This window comes from Pelophylax lessonae (assembly GCF_965119305.1).
Source record: "Pelophylax lessonae genome assembly, chromosome: 5".
NCBI classification, from domain to species: Eukaryota; Metazoa; Chordata; class Amphibia; order Anura; family Ranidae; genus Pelophylax; species Pelophylax lessonae.
Window position 1 is genome coordinate 269,736,172 of NC_138772.1, and position 21,824 is coordinate 269,757,995.

The following is a 21,824-nucleotide window of genomic DNA, read 5'->3' on the forward strand; positions in this document are numbered from 1 at the left end:
TGTTCTATTCCGCTATTGAATAAAAAAAGAAAACCCATTTGAATGAAAAACTGAAAAATATTTTTTTTCCCTAAATACCGTATTTATCGGCGTATAACAAGCACTTTTTCCTCCTACAAATGGAGGGCAAAGCACCAGTGCGTGTTATACGCCGATATAGTAAAAAAAAAAAAAGAAAAAAAAGCAGGGCAGCGCTGAGAGGAAGAGGAGGGGGGGCGGGCCGGGCGGAGCAGAAGGAAGGACGAGTGGCTGCTGTCATAGGAAGTCCCGCCTCCTATGATAGACAGCACAGTGGCCCAATCCCAGGACACGGGACGTGTGACGTCTATCATAGGCGCCGGGACGTCAGATAACAGCGGCGGCTCGTACTCGCTTCTCCTCACACGGCCCGCCTCCCTCTGCCTCAGAGCTGCCCGGCATTTTTAAAAAAGTAATCTAATGTAATGCAATGTAATGGTGCTGGCGAGGCTGCATTGGGGACACTTGCGCTGGCTAGGCTGCATTGGGGGACACTTGCACTGGCTAGGCTGCATTGGGGACACTTGCGCTGGCGAGGCTGCATTGGGGACACTTGCGCTGGCGAGGCTGCATTGGGGACACTTGCGCTGGCTAGGCTGCATTGGGGACCCTTGCGCTGGCTAGGCTGCATTGGGGACACTTGCGCTGGCTAGGCTGCATTGGGGACACTTGCGCTGGCTAGGCTGCAGAGGACACTGCACTGGCTAGGCTGCATTGATGGACGCTGCACTGGTGAGGCTGCATTTATGGACACAGCGCTGATGAGGCTGCATTCATGGGCACAGGTAAGACTGCATTTGATTAAAAAAAAATAGTTCTGAGTTCAATGCTGTTTATTTAAAATTTAAAGCTTTTTTCCTAAAATTTCCCTCCTAAATGTGAGGTGCGTGTTATACGCCGATAAATACGGTACTGAAAAATAATTATTTTCCCCTTACATTGGTGCTTTTTGAAGAGCAGGTTAGAAAAAGAATGTCTGTCTAAAGACTGTATGTCAAAGTTAAATATGAAGGAAATTTTTTTTTTCTTTTTAAATGCAGATTAAGCAGACGCATATGCACTGAGTTTGCATTAAATGTGCAGCACCACACACCGCCCACCTAACAGACTGATAAAAGTTTTTTTTTTCTCCTTTCTCCTCCTCACTGGGGTCAGGTCAGGGCATAAAGATCGTGCACTGCACCCCCACACAATACAATCAATGTAGATCGCTGTCTGATTAAAGAATATTGTTCTTATCATTGCTTTCCCTCAAAGCAATCTCCAGCCTGACCCTACAGTAATCTCCTATCTCTCCCTCCGGGCATAAAGATCGTGCACTGCACCCCCATACAATCAAATCAATGTAGATCGCTGTCTGTCAGTGTCTGATTAAAGAAGATTCTTCCTATCTATGCTTTCCCTCAAAGCAATCTCCAGCCTAACCCTACAGTAATCTCCATCTCTCCCTCTGGGCAAAAAGATTGTGCACTGCACCCCCACACAATACAATCAATGTAGATCGCTGTCTAATTAAAGAAGATTGTTCCTATGCTTTCCCTCAAAGCAATCTCCAGCCTGACCCTACAGTAATCTCCCTATCTCTCCCTCAGCAGAATCAGCAGGAACCTCTCCCTAGTATAGTTTGAGCAGAGTGACACTATGTGACTCCAGCTTATATAGACTCTGGGTCACATGCTGCACTGGCCAATCACAGCCATGCCATTAGTAGGCTTCTAGGGAACACTAGTTAAACGCTTGCTGATTGGCCAAAACATTAAATAACGTTACCGAACAACGGACAGTACCCGAACATACAGTGAAATGTTCTGGTTCGGGTCCGGGTACCGAATACCCAAAAGTACGGTACGAACCCGCACAATACAGTCTGGATTCGCTCAACCCTACCAGCATTCCAAAGTTAACATGCCAGCTCTGGGGACCTAAAGACCGGCGAAGAATAGTGGTATAGTAGTAGTAAAGATAGTGGTGCTGGATCCCTAGACAGGTGAGTGTCTGTTTTTTGTCAGTTTTTGTAGCCACTAACTGTAAATTTTTGGAAACCTGGCTGAAGCTCCTCTTTAATGTGATGACATTTCACTTTAGAAAGAATACCCGTGCGACGGGAAGGGGGGGGGGTATTACTTCCTTTGCAAAGTGAACAGTCTTTGCCTTTTGTAAATCAATCTCTTTCACCTTCTGCAGATGTCTCATAAATAGAAACCAAATAGCCACACATAAAAAAAAAAAAAAAAAACCTGGCTATCTACTATATGCAGTGTGGTATGTATTATATGCTGCATTTTTTTTCTATTGCACATAATAAATTCAACATTAAATCCTACATGGAGTCTAAATAAAAAAACACAAAATCAGTCAAAATCAGCACAAAGGGGGGCGTGGCTCCAACATGACGCTGCGTGGACGTCTCTGAGCAGACCTCCGCTGACACCGACACTGTGTCTTCCCGAACATGCCGGCAAAAACCTCCAGAGCCCCTAGACTGCATGCTATAGCAAGCAAGAAGCCCGGAAAGGGCTCAGCAGACTCAGCAGCTAAGAAATCGACGGCGACTGTTACCACGAGTTCTATTAGGTGCTTCCTGGCCACGGAATCCACTAGCTCTGCAGTCCAGAGCCTACAAGCAGGAGCTTCAAGTAGGTCTGTATCTCCGCTTGATACCTCTCTTCACTCTCTCATCCAGAGCTCACTGGTGTCCTCCTCCTGCTCAGAATCTATGGGTGAGCCTGTCTCCCCATCAGGTGCTGACATGCCATCTCTCCTGCATGATCTAAAGAAAGAACTTGCAGGTATGTTTAACTGCATGGAGAAATCAATAAAAAAAAGACATTATTGCAGTAAGGGGAGATATAGCACAATTGCTACATAGGGTAGAGGAGACAGAACAGCGTCAAGACATATATGAAGGGACTATTAAAGAGCTACAGGAGCAGATTATACAGCTGGCCATTGCTCACCGTAATACCCTGTATAAAATTGAAGACTTGGAGAATAAAAAGCGTAGAAACAATATATGCATTTGGGGGCTACCTGAGGGAATCAGAGACAATGATTTAGAAACTACTGTTAGACGTGTCTGCAACTCAATTCTCGGTAGACCCCCTACAGAGGCTTTACATTTTGAATGAGTACACAGAGCGCTGCGTCCTCGTAATTTAGCCTTTGATTTGTCTAGGGATGTTATTTGTCGCTTCCACTACTTTGACGATTAAAATGTTATTATGCTCAAACTTTGTGGGACCCAAAGTGTGAATTGCGAAGGTGAAGCCTTGCAAATATTCCCTGACCTCTCTAAGGAAACCTTGGGAAGACGTTGTGCTCTTAAAATCACTCTTGGAACAACTGAGAGAAGATGGAGCTACCTACCGTTGGGGTGTCCCATCCTGTCTTATTGCTACCAAGAATGGTAGCTCATCCACCCTAGATTTCCCCGAGGATTTTTCGACATTCTCCCATGAAATGGGCATTTGCCCGCCAGAATTACCGGGTTGGCAAGATTGTATTCCAACATTCTCTGTGACTCTGTAATCGCATTGGCATAAAATACCCACTAAGAAGGGGAGTTCGGCGACTTCTGGTCCCTTGAAGAACATAGGGTGATGTGGTTGAAGTTTCCTCCCTGTGCTCCAAATGCGAACAGGGGAATCAGAGGAGTGGTTCCCTAAATGATGTCTTTAGTATATCAGCCTCTACTTTAGGCTCTCCTGACGTGATTACTGAGGATTTTTGATGGGCCTCTTAAGCTTCTTGGCCTTTTTGGCTTTTTTTTTTTTTTCTTTTTTCTGAGGTAATTTATGTCCTCTTGAGTAATCAGAAGTCTATTGTTACTGTTTATGTATTTTGCTACTATTTCCGGTGTCAATTGTCATGTCTGGTATGTCATTATATTATCATATGATATTGTGTTTAGGTGTATCATCTGCCCTCCTCCTTCTGGGGATGGATGGACTGCGGGGCTCCTCCAACTTCCCAGGGAAATTTGACTGGGGTTGGGGTACGCTGACGAGGTCCCTCCTTCCCCATGGGGACCACAGCATTTTGATGCGTGAGACTATAATAATATTACCCACTTGGTGTCTCATGCAAAGGTTTCAAGTGTTAATATTTGGATACATTTTGCATGTTTTCTTAGGTTTTTTTTTTTTCTTATTTCCCTCTACATCCTATATACTTGCTGGCGTAGGTGGATGATACAGTGTGACTCATGTCTTTATGACCAGATGGCCGCCTTAACGATAGACTCTTACAACTTCAGGGGATTAAATGCCATAAAATGCTTAGAGAGCTGAAAAATGCAGCATGTTCAATAGCATTTCTGCAGGAAACCCATCTTAATCATACGACACCTGTGAAACTTTTTTCACCCCAATATCCACAATGGTTTTATAGTTTATCAGACACTAATAAGGCTAAGGGGGTGGCTATTGGTTTTAGCAGACGTGTCTTTTCACCTTACTGACATGTTAGCAGATGATCATGGTCGCTGTCTGTTTTTCAAGGGCCATATAGGTAATACACAATGTACCTTAGTTAATGTTTATGGCCCTAACCACAATAAACCTGATTTTGTCTCAAATGCTATTGAAATTGTCAGAATTTGGGGATGGGGTGGTTGTCTTAGCAGATGGTATCAACATGACATTAGACCCTTTATTAGATACTTCTCAGTCCCGCTCCTACATCCCTTTTTTAAACGTGTGTCGGCGTTTAAGAAGAAGCTTCACGATTTGCAGCTGATGGATACATGGCGTCTGCTGCATCCTGAAAGTAGAGATTATTACTCTAAGGTTCATAATTCTTATTCTTGTTTAGATCTTATATATTAATTGATCATTTCCACCTCCCTCTTCTTCGCTCGGCCTCTATAGGTGTTGCCTCTGTCTCAGATCATGCTCCGGTGTTTGTTCGCCTGGCCTTCCCCTCTCTTCCGGCCTAGCACTAGAGATGTATAGAACTGTTCGCCGGCGAACAGTTCCCGGCGAACTTAGCATGTTCGCGTTCGCCGCTGCCGGCGAACATATGCGATGTTCGGTCCGCCCCCCATAAGACATCATTGAGGCAAACTTTGACCCTGAACTTTACAGTCAGCAGACACATTTCCAGCCATTTAGCATACCTCCCTCCCACACCCTCCCACCTCCTATAAATAAGCAAGGGCAGCATCCATCTTAGATCATTCTGAAGCAGTGTGTGTAGTGAGAGTAGGGAGAGAGCTGCTGCTGCTGCTGCTGCTGTTAAGCTAGGGACAGTTAGTCAGTGTTCCTGGTCTTGCAGTGTTCTTGGTCCACTACTGCTGTAATATCAGCACCCCAAAAAGCCCTTCTAAGGGCTGGTATTTGTGTTTTTTATATATATATATATATATATATATATATATATATATATATATATATATATATACCTAGCGTCCCCAAAAGCCCTTTTAAGGGCTGGTAATTGAGTTGTTTCTTCTTATATATATATATATATATATATATCTATATCTATCTAGTGTCCCCAAAAGCCCTTTTAAGGGCTGGTAATTGAGGATTTTTTTTATTTATTTATATACATATATATATATATATATAGTGTCCCCAAAAGCCCTTTTAAGGGCTGGTAAGGTAATAGAGTTTTTTCTTTATATATATATATCTATATATATCTATTGTACACTGCAGTTGCCTGCCCGCTGTGTGTGAGAGGCCACAGACCTACCACAGACTGTACTGTGTGCACACCACACTCATTTCGGGTGGCACAGGCACAGTACCTTGCATTTTAAAAAATATTTTTCTTTTCCTCTGTCATAATTGCAGTGAGTGCTGTGTCAGGTCCACAGAGTGCACTGTACCCACTGCAGTGCACTGCCCACCACTGATATATATACGGTGGCACAGCATCTTGTTGCAATAAATTGAAAAAAAAAATATTTTTTATTATTGCAGTTGCCTGGGCTGCCAGTTACTGTCAGGTCCACAGAGTGTACTGTGCCCACTGCAGTGCCACTGTGTGCCCACCCACCACTGATATATAAGGTGGCACAGCAGCTTGCAAAGTAAAAAAAAAAATATATATTTTTTAATTGCAGTTGCCTGGGTGCCAGTGACTGCTGTCAGGTCCACAGAGAGTATACTGTGCCACTGCCCACCCACCACTGATATATAAGGTGGCACAGCAGCTTGCAAAGTAAAATAAAATATATTTTTTTAAAATTGCAGTTGCCTGGGTGCCAGTGACTGCTGTCAGGTCCACAGAGAGTGTACTGTGCCACTGCCCACCCACCACTGATATATAAGGTGGCACAGCAGCTTGCAAAGTAAAATAAAATATATATTTTTTAAAATTGCAGTTGCCTGGGTGCCAGTGACTGCTGTCAGGTCCACGGAGAGTGTACTGTGCCACTGCCCACCCACCACTGATATATAAGGTGGCACAGCAGCTTGCAAAGTAAAAAAAAATATATATTTTTTTAAATTGCAGTTGCCTGGGTGCCAGTGACTGCTGTCAGGTCCACAGAGAGTGTACTGTGCCACTGCCCACCCACCACTGATATATAAAGTGGCACAGCAGCTTGCAAAGTAAAAAAATATATATATATTTTTTAAATTGCAGTTGCCTGGGTGCCAGTGACTGCTGTCAGGTCCACAGAGAGTGTACTGTGCCACTGCCCACCCACCACTGATATATAAAGTGGCACAGCAGCTTGCAAAGTAAAAAAAATATATATATATTTTTTAAATTGCAGTTGCCTGGGTGCCAGTGACTGCTGTCAGGTCCACAGAGAGTGTACTGTGCTACTGCCCACCCACCACTGATATATATGCCTGCAAGAGAAAAAGCCAGCCGCAGAGAAGCCGTATTCCTGAAAATATAAGAAAAATGCTGTTTTTTAGGGGTTCTGGACATGCTACAGAGCTGAAACTTGACAGGTACACTTTTTAGACCCCCCAGACACTAAATACAAAAAATGACATGCCTGCCTAAAAAAATGCCCGCTAAATGCCTGCAAGAAAAAAAGCCAGCCGCAGAGAAGCCGTATTCCTGAAAATATAAGAAAAATGCTGTTTTTTAGGGGTTCTGGACATGCTACAGAGCTGAAACTTGACAGGTACACTTTTTAGACCCCCCAGACACTAAATACAAAAAAATGACATGCCTGCCTAAAGAAAAAAATGCCCGCTAAATGCCTGCAAGAAAAAAAGCCAGCCGCAGAGAAGCCGTATTCCTGAAAATATAAGAAAAATGCTGTTTTTTAGGGGTTCTGGACATGCTACAGAGCTGAAACTTGACAGGTACACTTTTTAGACCCCCCAGACACTGAATACAAAAAATGACATGCCTGCCTAAAAAAATGCCCGCTAAATGCCTGCAAGAAAAAAAGCCAGCCGCAGAGAAGCCGTATTACTGAAAATATAAGAAAAATGCTGTTTTTTAGGGGTTCTGGACATGCTACAGAGCTGAAACTTGACAGGTACACTTTTTAGACCCCCCAGACACTAAATACAAAAAATGACATGCCTGCCTAAAAAAATGCCCGCTAAATGCCTGCAAGAAAAAAAGCCAGCCGCAGAGAAGCCGTATTCCTGAAAATATAAGAAAAATGCTGTTTTTTAGGGGTTCTGGACATGCTACAGAGCTGAAACTTGACAGGTACACTTTTTAGACCCCCCAGACACTAAATACAAAAAATGACATGCCTGCCTAAAAAAATGCCCGCTAAATGCCTGCAAGAGAAAAAGCCAGCCGCAGAGAAGCCGTATTCCTGAAAATATAAGAAAAATGCTGTTTTTTAGGGGTTCTGGACATGCTACAGAGCTGAAACTTGACAGGTACACTTTTTAGACCCCCCAGACACTGAATACAAAAAATGACATGCCTGCCTAAAAAAATGCCCGATAAATGCCTGCAAGAGAAAAAGCCAGCCGCAGAGAAGCCGTATTACTGAAATTATAATAAAAATGCTGTTTTTTAGGGGTTCTGGACATGCTACAGAGCTGAAACTTGACAGGTACACTTTTTAGACCCCCCAGACACTAAATACAAAAAATTACATGCCTGCCTAAAAAAATGCCCGCTAAATGCCTGCAAGAGAAAAAGCCAGCCGCAGAGAAGCCATATTCCTGAAAATATAAGAAAAATGCTGTTTTTTAGGGGTTCTGGACATGCTACAGAGCTGAAACTTGACAGGTACACTTTTTAGACCCCCCAGACACTAAATACAAAAAATGACATGCCTGCCTAAAAAAATGCCTGATAAATGCCTGCAAGAGAAAAAGCCAGCCGCAGAGAAGCCATATTCCTGAAAATATAAGACAAATGCTGTTTTTTAGGGGTTCTGGACATGCTACAGAGCTGAAACTTGACAGGTACACTTTTTAGACCCCCCAGACACTAAATACAAAAAAATGACATGCCTGCCTAAAGAAAAAAATGCCCGCTAAATGCCTGCAAGAAAAAAAGCCAGCCGCAGAGAAGCCGTATTCCTGAAAATATAAGAAAAATGCTGTTTTTTAGGGGTTCTGGACATGCTACAGAGCTGAAACTTGACAGGTACACTTTTTAGACCCCCCAGACACTGAATACAAAAAATGACATGCCTGCCTAAAAAAATGCCCGCTAAATGCCTGCAAGAAAAAAAGCCAGCCGCAGAGAAGCCGTATTACTGAAAATATAAGAAAAATGCTGTTTTTTAGGGGTTCTGGACATGCTACAGAGCTGAAACTTGACAGGTACACTTTTTAGACCCCCCAGACACTAAATACAAAAAATGACATGCCTGCCTAAAAAAATGCCCGCTAAATGCCTGCAAGAAAAAAAGCCAGCCGCAGAGAAGCCGTATTCCTGAAAATATAAGAAAAATGCTGTTTTTTAGGGGTTCTGGACATGCTACAGAGCTGAAACTTGACAGGTACACTTTTTAGACCCCCCAGACACTAAATACAAAAAATGACATGCCTGCCTAAAAAAATGCCCGCTAAATGCCTGCAAGAGAAAAAGCCAGCCGCAGAGAAGCCGTATTCCTGAAAATATAAGAAAAATGCTGTTTTTTAGGGGTTCTGGACATGCTACAGAGCTGAAACTTGACAGGTACACTTTTTAGACCCCCCAGACACTAAATACAAAAAATGACATGCCTGCCTAAAAAAATGCCCGATAAATGCCTGCAAGAGAAAAAGCCAGCCGCAGAGAAGCCGCATTACTGAAAATATAATAAAAATGCTGTTTTTTAGGGGTTCTGGACATGCTACAGAGCTGAAACTTGACAGGTACACTTTTTAGACCCCCCAGACACTAAATACAAAAAATTACATGCCTGCCTAAAAAAATGCCCGCTAAATGCCTGCAAGAGAAAAAGCCAGCCGCAGAGAAGCCATATTCCTGAAAATATAAGAAAAATGCTGTTTTTTAGGGGTTCTGGACATGCTACAGAGCTGAAACTTGACAGGTACACTTTTTAGACCCCCCAGACACTAAATACAAAAAATGACATGCCTGCCTAAAAAAATGCCTGATAAATGCCTGCAAGAGAAAAAGCCAGCCGCAGAGAAGCCATATTCCTGAAAATATAAGACAAATGCTGTTTTTTAGGGGTTCTGGACATGCTACAGAGCTGAAACTTCACAGGTACACTTTTTAGACCCCCCAGATGCTAAATCCAAAGAAATTTTTTATTTTTTTTTAATTTTTCCAATAATTGGCTCTCTATCAAAAAATTATAATTTTTAAGAACTTTTTTTTGCGTGATCCCTCTCCGGCATGCCACAGTCCAGGTGTTAGTCCCCTTGAAACAACTTTTCCATCACTATTGTGGCCAGAAAGAGTCCCTGTGTGTTTTAAAATTCGCCTGCCTATTGAAGTCTATGGCGGTTCGCCCGGTTCGCCGGTTCGCGAACATTTGACGATGTTCGCGTTCGCCGTTCGCGAACGGCGAATTTTAGGTTCGCGACATCACTACCTAGCACCAATAATTGGAAACTCAACGATTTTCTCTTATCGAAACTGACTGATGTTGACATGCTATCTGAAGCGATGCGTCAATATTTTTCGGATAATACTTCCACAGAGATCTCTCTCTATCCCTGTTTTGGGAGGCCCATAAGGCCACTATGAGAGGTAAATTTATAGAACATGGTGCGTGGAAGAAAAGGGAACATGGCCAATTACTTAAGGACACTCTACAACAAGTGGCCGAGCTCGAGAAGGCTCATAAACTGTCCTTACATAGGTCCCATCTTGAGGCAGTGGCGGAGAAGAGGGAGGAACTCAAGGCTATCCTTGATTTGGAAGTCAAGAAGAAATCCTTTTTTATTGCACAAAAAATTTACGAATGGGGTAATAAACTGGGGAAGCAATTAGCCCGCTCCCTGAAAGATAGGAAATCTCAAAGTTTATCCCTAAAAATCAAGCTCCCTTTGGGTGAATTAGTCCACTCCTCTCCTCATATTGCTAAGGCCTTTAAGGAATTTTATGCTACTCTCTATAATATTAAAGGTGATTTCTCATCATGTTCTTTTGAGGATAAACAAAAAAGAATACAGGATTATCTTAAGCGGGCCAATCTCCCTTAACTTTCCAGAGCGGAATTGGAGCAATTAGAGGCGGATTTCTCAATGGAAGAATTTCAGCGTGCGCTAGCCTTTGTTCCTTTAGGTAAGGCCCCGGGCCCTGATGGTTTTACGGCGTTGTATTATAAGACTTTTAGTGACGTTCTGTTACCCTATCTGAATAAATATGCTAATTTGATCGATTGCCCGAAGAGACTGCACTCAGAAACCATCTGCTCATATATTACAGTCATTCCAAAACCGGGTAAGGACCCTACTTGCTGTGGCAGCTACCGTCCAATTTCCCTATTAAACCATGACATTAAATTATATTCAAAAGTCTTAGCCAATAGGTTAGTGGGTCTCCTTCCTAAATGGGTTTCAGCGGATCCAACTGGTTTCATCTCTGGGAGGGAAGCTAGAGATAATTCATTGCTCGCCCTTTCTATTATGCATTTTGTTCGTAGGTTCTCCCAGCCCACCCTTCTTTTGTCAACTGACGCAGAGAAGGTGTTTGATAGGGTGGACTTATGACGACACTCCGTCACTTTGGAGTGGGCCCCAAAATGCACGATCGAATATCATCTCTTTATTCCTGTCCCATGGCTAAAATACGAATTAACGGCCTTCTGAGTGACTCTTTTTCTTTGTATAATGGAACAAGGCAGGGTTGCCCGTTATCCCCCTTACTGTTTGCAATAGCCTTGGAACCATTTTTGGCTACAGTAAGGAATAATTGTGACATTAAGGGGGTGACGATAGGTATGGTTAACCATAAATATGCTGCATATGGAGATTACATTTTGTTTTTTATTCAATGCCCACGCATATCTATACCTAACTTTCTAGAGAGTTTTCGGTCATTCCAAAGTTTGTCTAATTTTAAGATACATTTAACAAAATCAGAAAAGGTGAATATTAATGTTCCAACTGCGGAAGTTTACTCCCTAAAGCCTTTGTTTCCCTTTACATGGCAGTCCACTAATCTTTATTATTTAGGAATATATTTAACCCCTCGCCTCTCGTCCCTTATTCAGTATAATTTTCTTCCCTTATTAAACTAAATTAAAACTGACCTTCATACACGGTCTTCACTTTTCCATTTGTGGCTAGGAAGAATTAATGGTATAAAAATGAATATTCTACCACATGTTTTGTTTTTCCTTCAAATGATCCCTTTAGGGGGTTCCTATTAGTTTCTTCTCAAAATGATCTCCCGCTATGTTTGGGGATAGAGACACCCAAGAATTTCGAAGTCAACTCTTTCTCAACCGAGCCGTTCTGGAGGTGTCTCTCTCTTCGCGATATTAAAACTTACTATCATGCTATTGTCTTGAACCAGATAGTGGATTGGAATTCTGAAAATAATACAAAATTCTGGGTACAAATAGAGTCTTGTATGTGTAAAGTTGATCTTTCGGTTATTCTGTGGCTACCCAGAACCTTTAGAAGTCCAGCCCCCTCTTCTTCACTCTTAACTAACTTTACTTCGGCCATATGGGACATGTTACATAAAAGATTCTCTTGGTCGAATAATTCCCCATTGATGCCCTTACTTAATCATATTTTTTTCCCTACGGGACTGTTAGATAAGGGATTCCTTCGCTGGTCCATGTGCTTGATGCATGTTCTCTTAGGCCTCTTTTGACGCTTTTGGGGAATCAACCATCTACCTATTTGGACACATGGAGATATAACCAACTTGTTAGATTTATTCAGGTTTTACCTCAGCCTTTAAGGGGCTTGAAGGATTTAAACCCGTTCGAAGCGATACTGCAATACAAATCACCTCCAACTCACTGTGTATCTCATACTATAAAGCTATTATAAACCTTCACTCACCATCATATCTGGATTTCCTTGACAAATGGCAATTGGACTTTTATCTTCCACTGACGGATCTTCAGAAAAATAAGATTCTATCATTATCATGTACTTCCTCAATTTCATAAAAAATGTGTGAAGTTAATTATAAACTAATGATCAGATGGCACTACACCCCTATTAAGCTGCATAGAATGTTCCCCTCCAGGTCCCCGTTATGTTGGAGGAACTGTGGAAACAATGCTTCTCATGCTCATATTTGATGGGAGTGCAAGCTGATCCGCCCATTTTGGTCTCAAGTAATTGACTGTATTAATCAGATAATTAACCTCCTTATCCAGCAGAATCCCTGGATAGTATTATTTCATTGTACCACAGAATCATCCTATTCTTATAAGAGGTTGGTTACCCCACATCTTCTGAATGCTGCAAAAGCTTGGATTCCGGTTATGTGGGGTAAACCGGAGATTCCAACAATGAAACAGTGGGTGCAATGAGTGGACGATATCTGTCATTTGGAAGACCTCACATACATTTCTAGAGGAAATATTACCAAACAGTCTGTTATTTGGGCTGGGTGGTTTCACTTTAAAACTACCTCTACTTATAAGGCGATTGTGAAAACTTTGTTAGATTATGTTATGCAGGGTGTTCCATTTGGCCTGATACTTTAACTATTTTATCGCGCATCTGAGTTATTGTATATATTCCATTTCATGGGCCATTTACAGGCCACTATATTATATTACCTACCACCTATTGCCAGCAAGTCTTCTCTATCCTCCCTATTTTTCCCCTTCTTTTTTTTTTTTTCTTTTTTCTTCTCTTTTCCTTTTCTTTTTATTTCTCTTCTCTTTTTAAACGTGCTGCTAGATGACATACCAGGACTTTGTATTTTGTTATTTGAAATATTACTAACTATGTTCGGAATTCAGTAGTGCATAGGCTTATTATTATGTTGCATGTATTTCTGACTAACATGACACAGTTCCTGTATGTTTATGGTTTTCCTCTTTTTGAAAAATAAAAATATATTAAATTAAAAAAAAAAAAACAGCACAAAGGGCATAACTTACAGTCAATAGGACATGTCTCTTGGGCTGATGCCTCTTCTGTTAGGTGAAATCCTCCTTCATTGGTATTTCCCCACCCCCGCTGCTATTAGCCTACAGTGAGGCAAGGCTTTATAGATCTATAGTATTCGTCACAGGCTCTTTTCAGTGCCTGACTATGCCTGCTCAGCTCCTTCATTCATAGAAGCCAGTACTACAGCTTCTTTGAATGCAAAATGATCTATGAATGGAGGGTGGGTGGATGATTAAAAGGCCTACCCCATTCATTCACAGATCACGTTTCTTACATATAAATTGTAGTACTGACTTCTATGAATGGAGGTGCTGGACGCAAAGGGTGGGCATAGTTAGGAATGCTTATTGAAAGTCTGTGATAGCTCCTACAATTTTATTAACCCCTGCCACACTGAATGATTACAGGTGTAGGGGCATCGATGGAGGAGGATTTCAGCTACCAGAAGAAGTATCAGTAAGAGGAATACATTCTAATGATTGTAAATTATGAATGATTAAGGAGGGCTAAAACGTTTTGGGCATGACTGCATGGGCATATGGCCATCCCTCCTTTTAATTTTAATTAAAAAAAAAAATACCTCAGAAAATAGTTTACTTTCCCTTTAAGATTTTAATTATAGTTTGGGCAAGAAAAGGCAGGTGCCATGTGACCAAGGGGAAAATTCTGGAAGGTCACATGGTACATTGGAAAGTTCTGGAATTAATGGGGCTTTATAAAGGGGCTCCGCTTTGAGCATTTTGCCAGCTGGACAGTGTCGGCTCAACAAGCTCCATTGAGCTATAATACTTGTAAGCCATAGGTGTGCACAGCCTATTGCATTAGGGTGTGCACCCCAAAGCTCAAAACACACATGTCTTTCTCTGCAGCCTCATCTGCACTGGACAGCGAATGAATGGGAAGTGCTCTGTGCTGAGTGGCTTCCTGTTCATTCACAAACTGAAGCATAGTAAACTTAGTTGTGTTCACAATGTTCATTTGGAAAAGGAAGGCACCATTAAATTACATATTTACTAGCCCATTTCCCCACTCTCCATCCTGCAGCGTAGTGATTAGGGTGTGCCCAGGCACACCTGGCACACCCCCTGCGCATGCCTATGTTGTGAGCTTGTTGTTGCTGACATGTCCATGAAGACCCTTATGTGACAGGTGTTAGGTCGGCCTGGTGGCGGCAGAGGAGAAGATTGTCTCCGGCCGGTTCCTCGAGATTGCGGAAGAGGACCAACGGGAGAAAGAAACAGAAGGGGGAGAGGAAGACCTGTGGTCTGAAGCCTGCAGCAGCGTCCGCAGAACCATCGCCGCCCGCCAACATGGCCACTTCCATCTTTGGATCAAGAAGCCGGGCGGTTAATGCAGGAAGAGGCGCCGTCAGATCTGGGGCTTAGGAGAGCCAGTCAGTGGGAATGTAAGAAGAGGAGAGTCCTTTCACCTTCATCACCTAGGAGAAGAGGTGGATGTTTCAGTAGTTTCATCAGAGGCCGGATGCGGTGCCAGCATTAGAAAAAGTTAATGGACAACATGAACCGCCCAGCTCCAGGCAAGCAGAGGAAGAGCTCAGCCATGGGATCAAGCCTGTGCAGGCAATTCCCTCACTGACCAGTGGAGGTAGCCGAGGACAGTACAGCTTCACCTCAGGCTAATGCAACTGCACCGCTTGGTGGGAATGGTGAGTTACTGAAATGACTTAACAATATTCAGGAGTCTATTTCTAAATTGGCAAATAACCTTTCTACACCTACTGCTGTTAATCCCAATTATACTGCAGTATCGAATAATAAAGCAGGAAATGTTCCTTCACTAGATAATGCAATTCATTCCAGCTTCACTTCTAATACTAACTTGGTAAATCCCGTTTATAATTCTTTTCTTCATTCTAACATTTATTTTCCTAATTCCTGAGACATGCCTTAAAGGGGTATTGCCGTGTGAAGTCTCACCGCTGAGCTATCATCTTTCTGCTCAGATAATAGAGAAAATATGGAAAGGCAAATTTATCGATATTCTGTCACTACTCCCGTCATCTAAAGAGTTAACCTTTTTAAAGTGGATAGTAAATCTGACAATAAAACTTAGGAAGTAAGGATGGGCTGTGTTACGTTCGACTCGAACATTGGCTGTTCGTGCATTCGCTGAACACACAAACAAATGGGGCACTCGGTGGGAAGTTCGCCCACCGATGAGCACCCCATAATGCTCTGCGCTCTTGCAGTGCATTGATTGCTGATATTTGGCCAAAGCATGCACCTGACCTGTATGCTTTGGCCAATCACAGCACAATGTATTGTCCAAGCCATGATTGGCCAAAGGTAGAGTGCCTTTGGCCAATCATGGCTCAGGCTAAGTTCACGCCCACACTATATAAGGCTGCTGCATACAGACTGTTTTAGTTCGACTACATAAGTTTGACTCGAACATCAGCTGTCGAACATCAGCTGTTCGTGTGGTCGCTGAACACATACCCCACTTTTAAAATGTATGGAAATGTTGTAGTCCTGGGTCCCCTCTAAGTGCTCCCCAAGTTTGGTGTCCCTGTCACCTATGGTTCAGGAAAAGTGCCATGCCAAGCTGACCAATATTTCCCATGGATGCCAATATTAAAAACTGGAAGCATTTCTGTGTCAAGCTGACCAATATTTCCCATAGGTGCCAATGTTAAAGAGGAGGGGCAGTTCCATCTCAAGCTGACCAAGATTTCCCATAGATGCCAATGTTAACGACCGGGAGCAGTGCCATGCCAAGCTAGCCAATATTTTCCATAGGCGCTAATGGTAAGGACTGGGAGCAGTACCATCTCACACTGACCAAGATTTCCCATAGATGCCAATGAGCACTGAAAGCTGAAAATTGGTCTGGACAGGAAGGGGGTGAAAGTGCCATATAACCATATAACAGGCCCTTTGGGCTTGGTAAACATTAGAAAAAAAAAAAAAAACGGCATGGGGTCCCACCCAAAATCCATACCAGACCCTTATCCGAGCATGCAGCCTGGCAGGCAAGGAAAGGAAGGGGGGTGACCGAGCCCCCCCCCCCTCCTGAACCATACCAGACTGCTTGCCCTCAGCATGGAGAGGGTGCTTTGGGGTGCCCTCCAAAGCACCATGTTGATGGGGACAAGGGCCTCTTCCCGACATTCCTTGGCTGTGGTTGTGGGGTCTGCGGGTGGGGAGCTTATCGGGATCTAGAAGCCCCCTTTAACAAAGGAGCCCCCAGATCCCAGCCCCCTCCTATGTGAATGGGTATTGAGTACCCATACCCATTCACCAAAAAACTGTAAAGTGAAAACCAGAGGAAACCGTTTTTGACAAGTCCTTCATTAAAAAGGAAAAAAAATAAATAAAAATAGTGTCCCTCGATGTAAATCCATCATCAATCATGAGGCCAGCTAGATCCGAAAAATAGAAAAAATTAAAAAATGCTTTGCCTCCTAAGAGACTGCCCATTGTATGCCCACTCTTTGGCTTTGACAGTACTTTTATAGGCAAGGGGCAGGGCCACCCGACTATGTCACCTGATGGAACCAACCCTTCTGACGCCATGTGACGTCAGTAGCGGCGGTGCCACTGGGTGATGTGACCGGGTGGCCCCGTCCCTTGCCTAAAAAATACCATCAAAGCCGAAAAGCGGGCATACGGCGGGTAGCCTCTTATGAGGTGAAGCATTTTTTGCAATTTTTCTATTTTTTGGGTCAGCGGGCATCGCGATTGAGGATGGATTTACATCAAGGGATACTATTTTTTTTCTTTTTAATAAAGGACTTGTCAAAAACTGTTTCCTGTGGTTTTTAATTTTTTCACTTTTTTGGTAAATGGGTAGGGGTTAGATGTACCCGATACCCATTCACATTATAAATTCTACTTTTATATGTGCCTACCTATGGGCTGCTCCATGTCTTGTGCCTATTTTGAAAAATTTCCTTTTTATAGGCCCTTCTGATTCCTGTCTTTTTCTGTCCATGCTCCAGTTTTTTAGCACAATAGCCAAACATTTTGGTGTGCCTTTTGCCACGGAAAAAACAGTTTTTCCCACCACATCATTTAATCTTTTTTAGGTATACGTATCGACACACATGTTTTTTGAATTTTGTTTACCATTAGAAAAAAATAGGAAATATAAAATCAATGATTTCTTTTGAGAAGGAAAAAAGTCCAACTAAAGGAATTGCAGTCCCTGTTAGGTCTCTTAGCATTTGTGTCATTAATCATGCCAGTTGGCAGGATATTTTCTCGGTGCTTCTACCTAGTCATATCCGGCCTCAAATCCCCATATGCTCATGTTAGACTAACTTCTGATCTAAAAGATTTGATGGTTTGGTTAAAATTTTTGTGATACATACAATGTCCACGCGTTTTTTCATGACAAATTAATATTCTCTGACTTTGAACTATATACAGATGCCACATGATCGTGTGGTTTTTCCACAGTATGGCAGATGCATTGGTGTTGTGGTAAAAAGCCTTGTAAATGGGTAGTATTGATCAACCGATATCGTTTTTTTTATTGTCGATACCCATACCGATATTTTGGTCATCGGATATCGGTATCGGCCGATATTGGCCAATATTTTCGGATATTACATTTTTTTTTACAGGTACTCTGGGGGAGGGATCTGGGGGTCTGAAAGACCCCAAACCCCTCCTTAGCACTTAAAAGCATTCAAAACGCCAAGTCATGACATCACTTCCGGGTTTTTACATGGAGACCCAATCAGAGCCAAATGCGGCTTTGATCGGGTCTTCTGTTCGGCGGCCATGCAGGTAGGATGCTCGGGTCTCCCGGTGGGATGGGAGACCAAGGCGAGCCGTGGAAGGCGGCGGGAGGGGGGGAAGACATCCCCTCCCGCTCCTTGTTATGACAGCCGAGCAGCTTCTCAGCCGCATCGGTTGTCATTAGACAGGCGACCGCCGGCTATGGACGCCGGTACCGGGTGATGCCCCTAGCTGCAGGCATCACTCTGGTACATGAACTTTCCCTAAATATTGGCAATATCGGTAACCTCAGGGGCCGATTCCGATATATCGGGGAAAGTGCATATCGGCTCCTGATATATCGGCGTTACCGATAATCGGTCGATCACTAATGGGTAGATATGAAAGCTACAAAGAACATAGTTCCTTTTGGGACTATTTCCTTTGGTAGTTGCATTAGAGATCTGAGGTGAGCAATTCGCCAACAAACTGATTTTTAATCCAAACTGATAATAAAGGCGTTATGTATGTAGTAAAGTGTTTATCATCCAACTCCTTGTTTTTAGTGAAATTGCTCAGACATCTAGTCATTTTATGTTTACGTCCTAACATTTAGCTGAAAGCAAAACATTTACCTGGAAAGGAGAATCAGATTGTGGATGCTTTATTTCAATTCCAGATAACCAGATTTTGCCAATTACTACCCAATGCAGACCTATAAGGTTGCTTGTGTCTGGAACACCTTTGGGAATAAATTTAACAATCCTGACGGATGCTATCAAAAATTCAGAGGCAAGCAGTACATGGGCAGAATATTCTGCTGCATTGAATACAGTAAATGGATATAGTTTTATAAGGATTTGGATTTCTGGTTTAATTCTCCTTCAGAACATTCAATATTGTCATTTTTATGCTCAATAATACAACCAGAATTGTCCTATAGCCTAGTTGTCAAAATTCTCGCAGGAGTGTCCTTTTTCTTAAAATTGCAAGGCTTACCTTCTTGCAATTATTTTTTCTCAGTTTGTCAGGCGCTTAAAGGATTCAAGAAGAACCATTCTTTTCCTGATAACAGAAGATCTATTTCAATTGGTTTGTTAAAACAATTTTTTAGAATAACTACATCGGTTTGCTTCTCAGAATTTGAGGCAGTTTTTTCTTAATATGGCTTTCATGCTAGCAAGAAATCGCCTGCTGGAATTTTGTTTCAGCATATAGTCATTTCTGACACAACCTTACAATTATTTATTCCCTACTCAAAAACTGATCAGACTGGTAAGGGTAAGTGGATTTCTTTGTTTATATGGTGACATGGAGATATTTGCCCTTCAGTTATTGTTAAAAGATGTTTGGCAATTAGACCACCTTGTAATGGTCATTTTCTTATTCATGCTGATTCTTCTCCCCTTACAGGGTTTCAGTTTGTCCTTAAGGGTTGTATGAAGAAGTTAAATCTTCAACACATTAGAATCACATCACATTTTTTCAAAATGGGTACGGCTCCTGAAGCTGCAAGAATGGTAATCTCAGCATTTTAAGATCTATGTTAGACCTAATCTTTCAGTTTAATTTTAGGTACTAGAAGAAATGTATGGATCCTGGGTCATTCTTTTATACACTGGGCTAATAGGAGAGCTATACATTGTTGCTACACCTCTAATTTATGTTTGGATCCTGATAAATTTCAACTTTATTGGAAAGGCATAAGAGGACTTCAATGGTCTAACATTTGTTTTCATTTTTCCAGGTTATGTGCAGTATGGCCTACACCCGAAAGTCTCATCATCCATCTTAGAGGGAATGATGTTGGTAAAGTAAGCACTTTAGAGTTAATGTTCAAAATGAAGCGTGACTTACACCGCTTCAAGTTATCTTCCCTGAATACCAAGATTATACTGTATTTTACTAAATCGTTCCTAGACTTATGGTTGTGTAATCCAGAATTTAAAAAATTAAACAAAAATTAGACGTTGAGTTGCTAAAATGACGGAAAAGTTCATGCCTCTTATAGGTGGCTTTACGTATAGACACATAGATTTAGAGGGAGGTTTACATGGGCTCTATAGATCAGATGGTGTACACTTATCTGAAGTGGGGTTAAGTATTTTCAACTTAGGGTTACAAACTAGCATTGAGATGGCCGCGGTCCTGGGGTAAACTGTACTTGAAAGGTCAAGTCAGACGGTTGAGGGACTTGAAGCTCAAGTCCATAATGACTGAGCAATTTTGATTTGCATTTGAAAAATTGGGTAAGTTTATTTATGAATAAATTATTCATCAGTATGTGGTTATTATTTAATTATTTATATTACACCAATAAACATGCCACGGCTAGTTATTTTGCCAACATATTTGTGTGTGTCTATTTATTTATTAGTTGGTATTTGGGAGAGGGAACAAGGTGCTGCCTGCATTCCCATGTCCCTTGTGCTGATTTTTGTGTTTTATTTTGACTACACTTAGGCTTTAACAATTAAAAACTATTTTAAAATTAATAAAAATAAATACCGCATGTATCAACTTTTCTCAACTAGGTTTGAAAGGGGTTTCTTGAGAAATTAGCATACATCTGCTTCTCAGATAAGTAAGGACTGCCACAATGATCTTTTTTTATCTACCTGTAACTGGAGCATTCTTCCCACCGACCACCAATGTAAGAGACGTTACCCACCAGGCTAATGTGCTGTGAGCTGTAGGTATAGTAAATATTGACAGGGGTTCCCTGAGACCTAAAATTTGTTTTAAGGATCCCTCATGATAAAAATGTTAAAAATGTTGAGAAATGCTGATGTATATAGTACAGTCCAATCTGCTTCAGGATTGTTCGCTTATTAGTTATCTTAGTTTAGCAACTGTTAAAAAGTGTTGTCATTCTTCAATATATCCAGTTCATAAATGTGTAAACAAAATTATAAGACATGGGTATATAATATATTTTTGTACAAACTGTTCCCTCACAGAAATATCACGTAAAACTCATCGGTATATGTCACTCACTTGGAAGTTCCTTTAAAAGAATAAGATCACCGAACAAAATGGGTGTGGATAATATTATTTTTCTGTCTCCATCAAATAGATCAGACTCGACTAGACTGTGCGTAATATTCCACCACAATGTATTTCCTAAAACTAAGCGGTGGTCCCCACCAGAATGAATCATAAACGAAGTAAAATTTTAATGTCATTTTGCAGTGTATTGCAGACCATCATTCTTTTTTACTGCTCACAGTGGATGTTATAAACTAGCAATATATACACATATAGTTACTCTAAACACTCTTAGTGATGTAGTGTCATAATATTTCTTTCTTGCGGTATTATCAACAATTGTGAAAAAACGAAACCCATTTTTTTAAATAAAATAGACCTTTCAAATCAATCATGTTTTGAGAGAATATATAGCAGTTAGCTGTGATGCAGTAACAGTCTTGTATTATTATTTTATGTACTGTGTGCGTACTAAAAGATAAATGTAACCACTAATGAATGTAATTAAAAGCTGCTTTCAAAGATGTGATTTTATAATGCATATGTTCTTTCATATTTTATTCTACGTTTATGAGGTTCTATATATAAGTAAGTCAATTAGAAAGTCATGCGTAAAACATCTGCTTGGGAAAGGGTATGGAAGCTTTGTTTAAATGTTTCCTTATCCTTAAGGCCCTTTTCACACTGAAAACCCCGA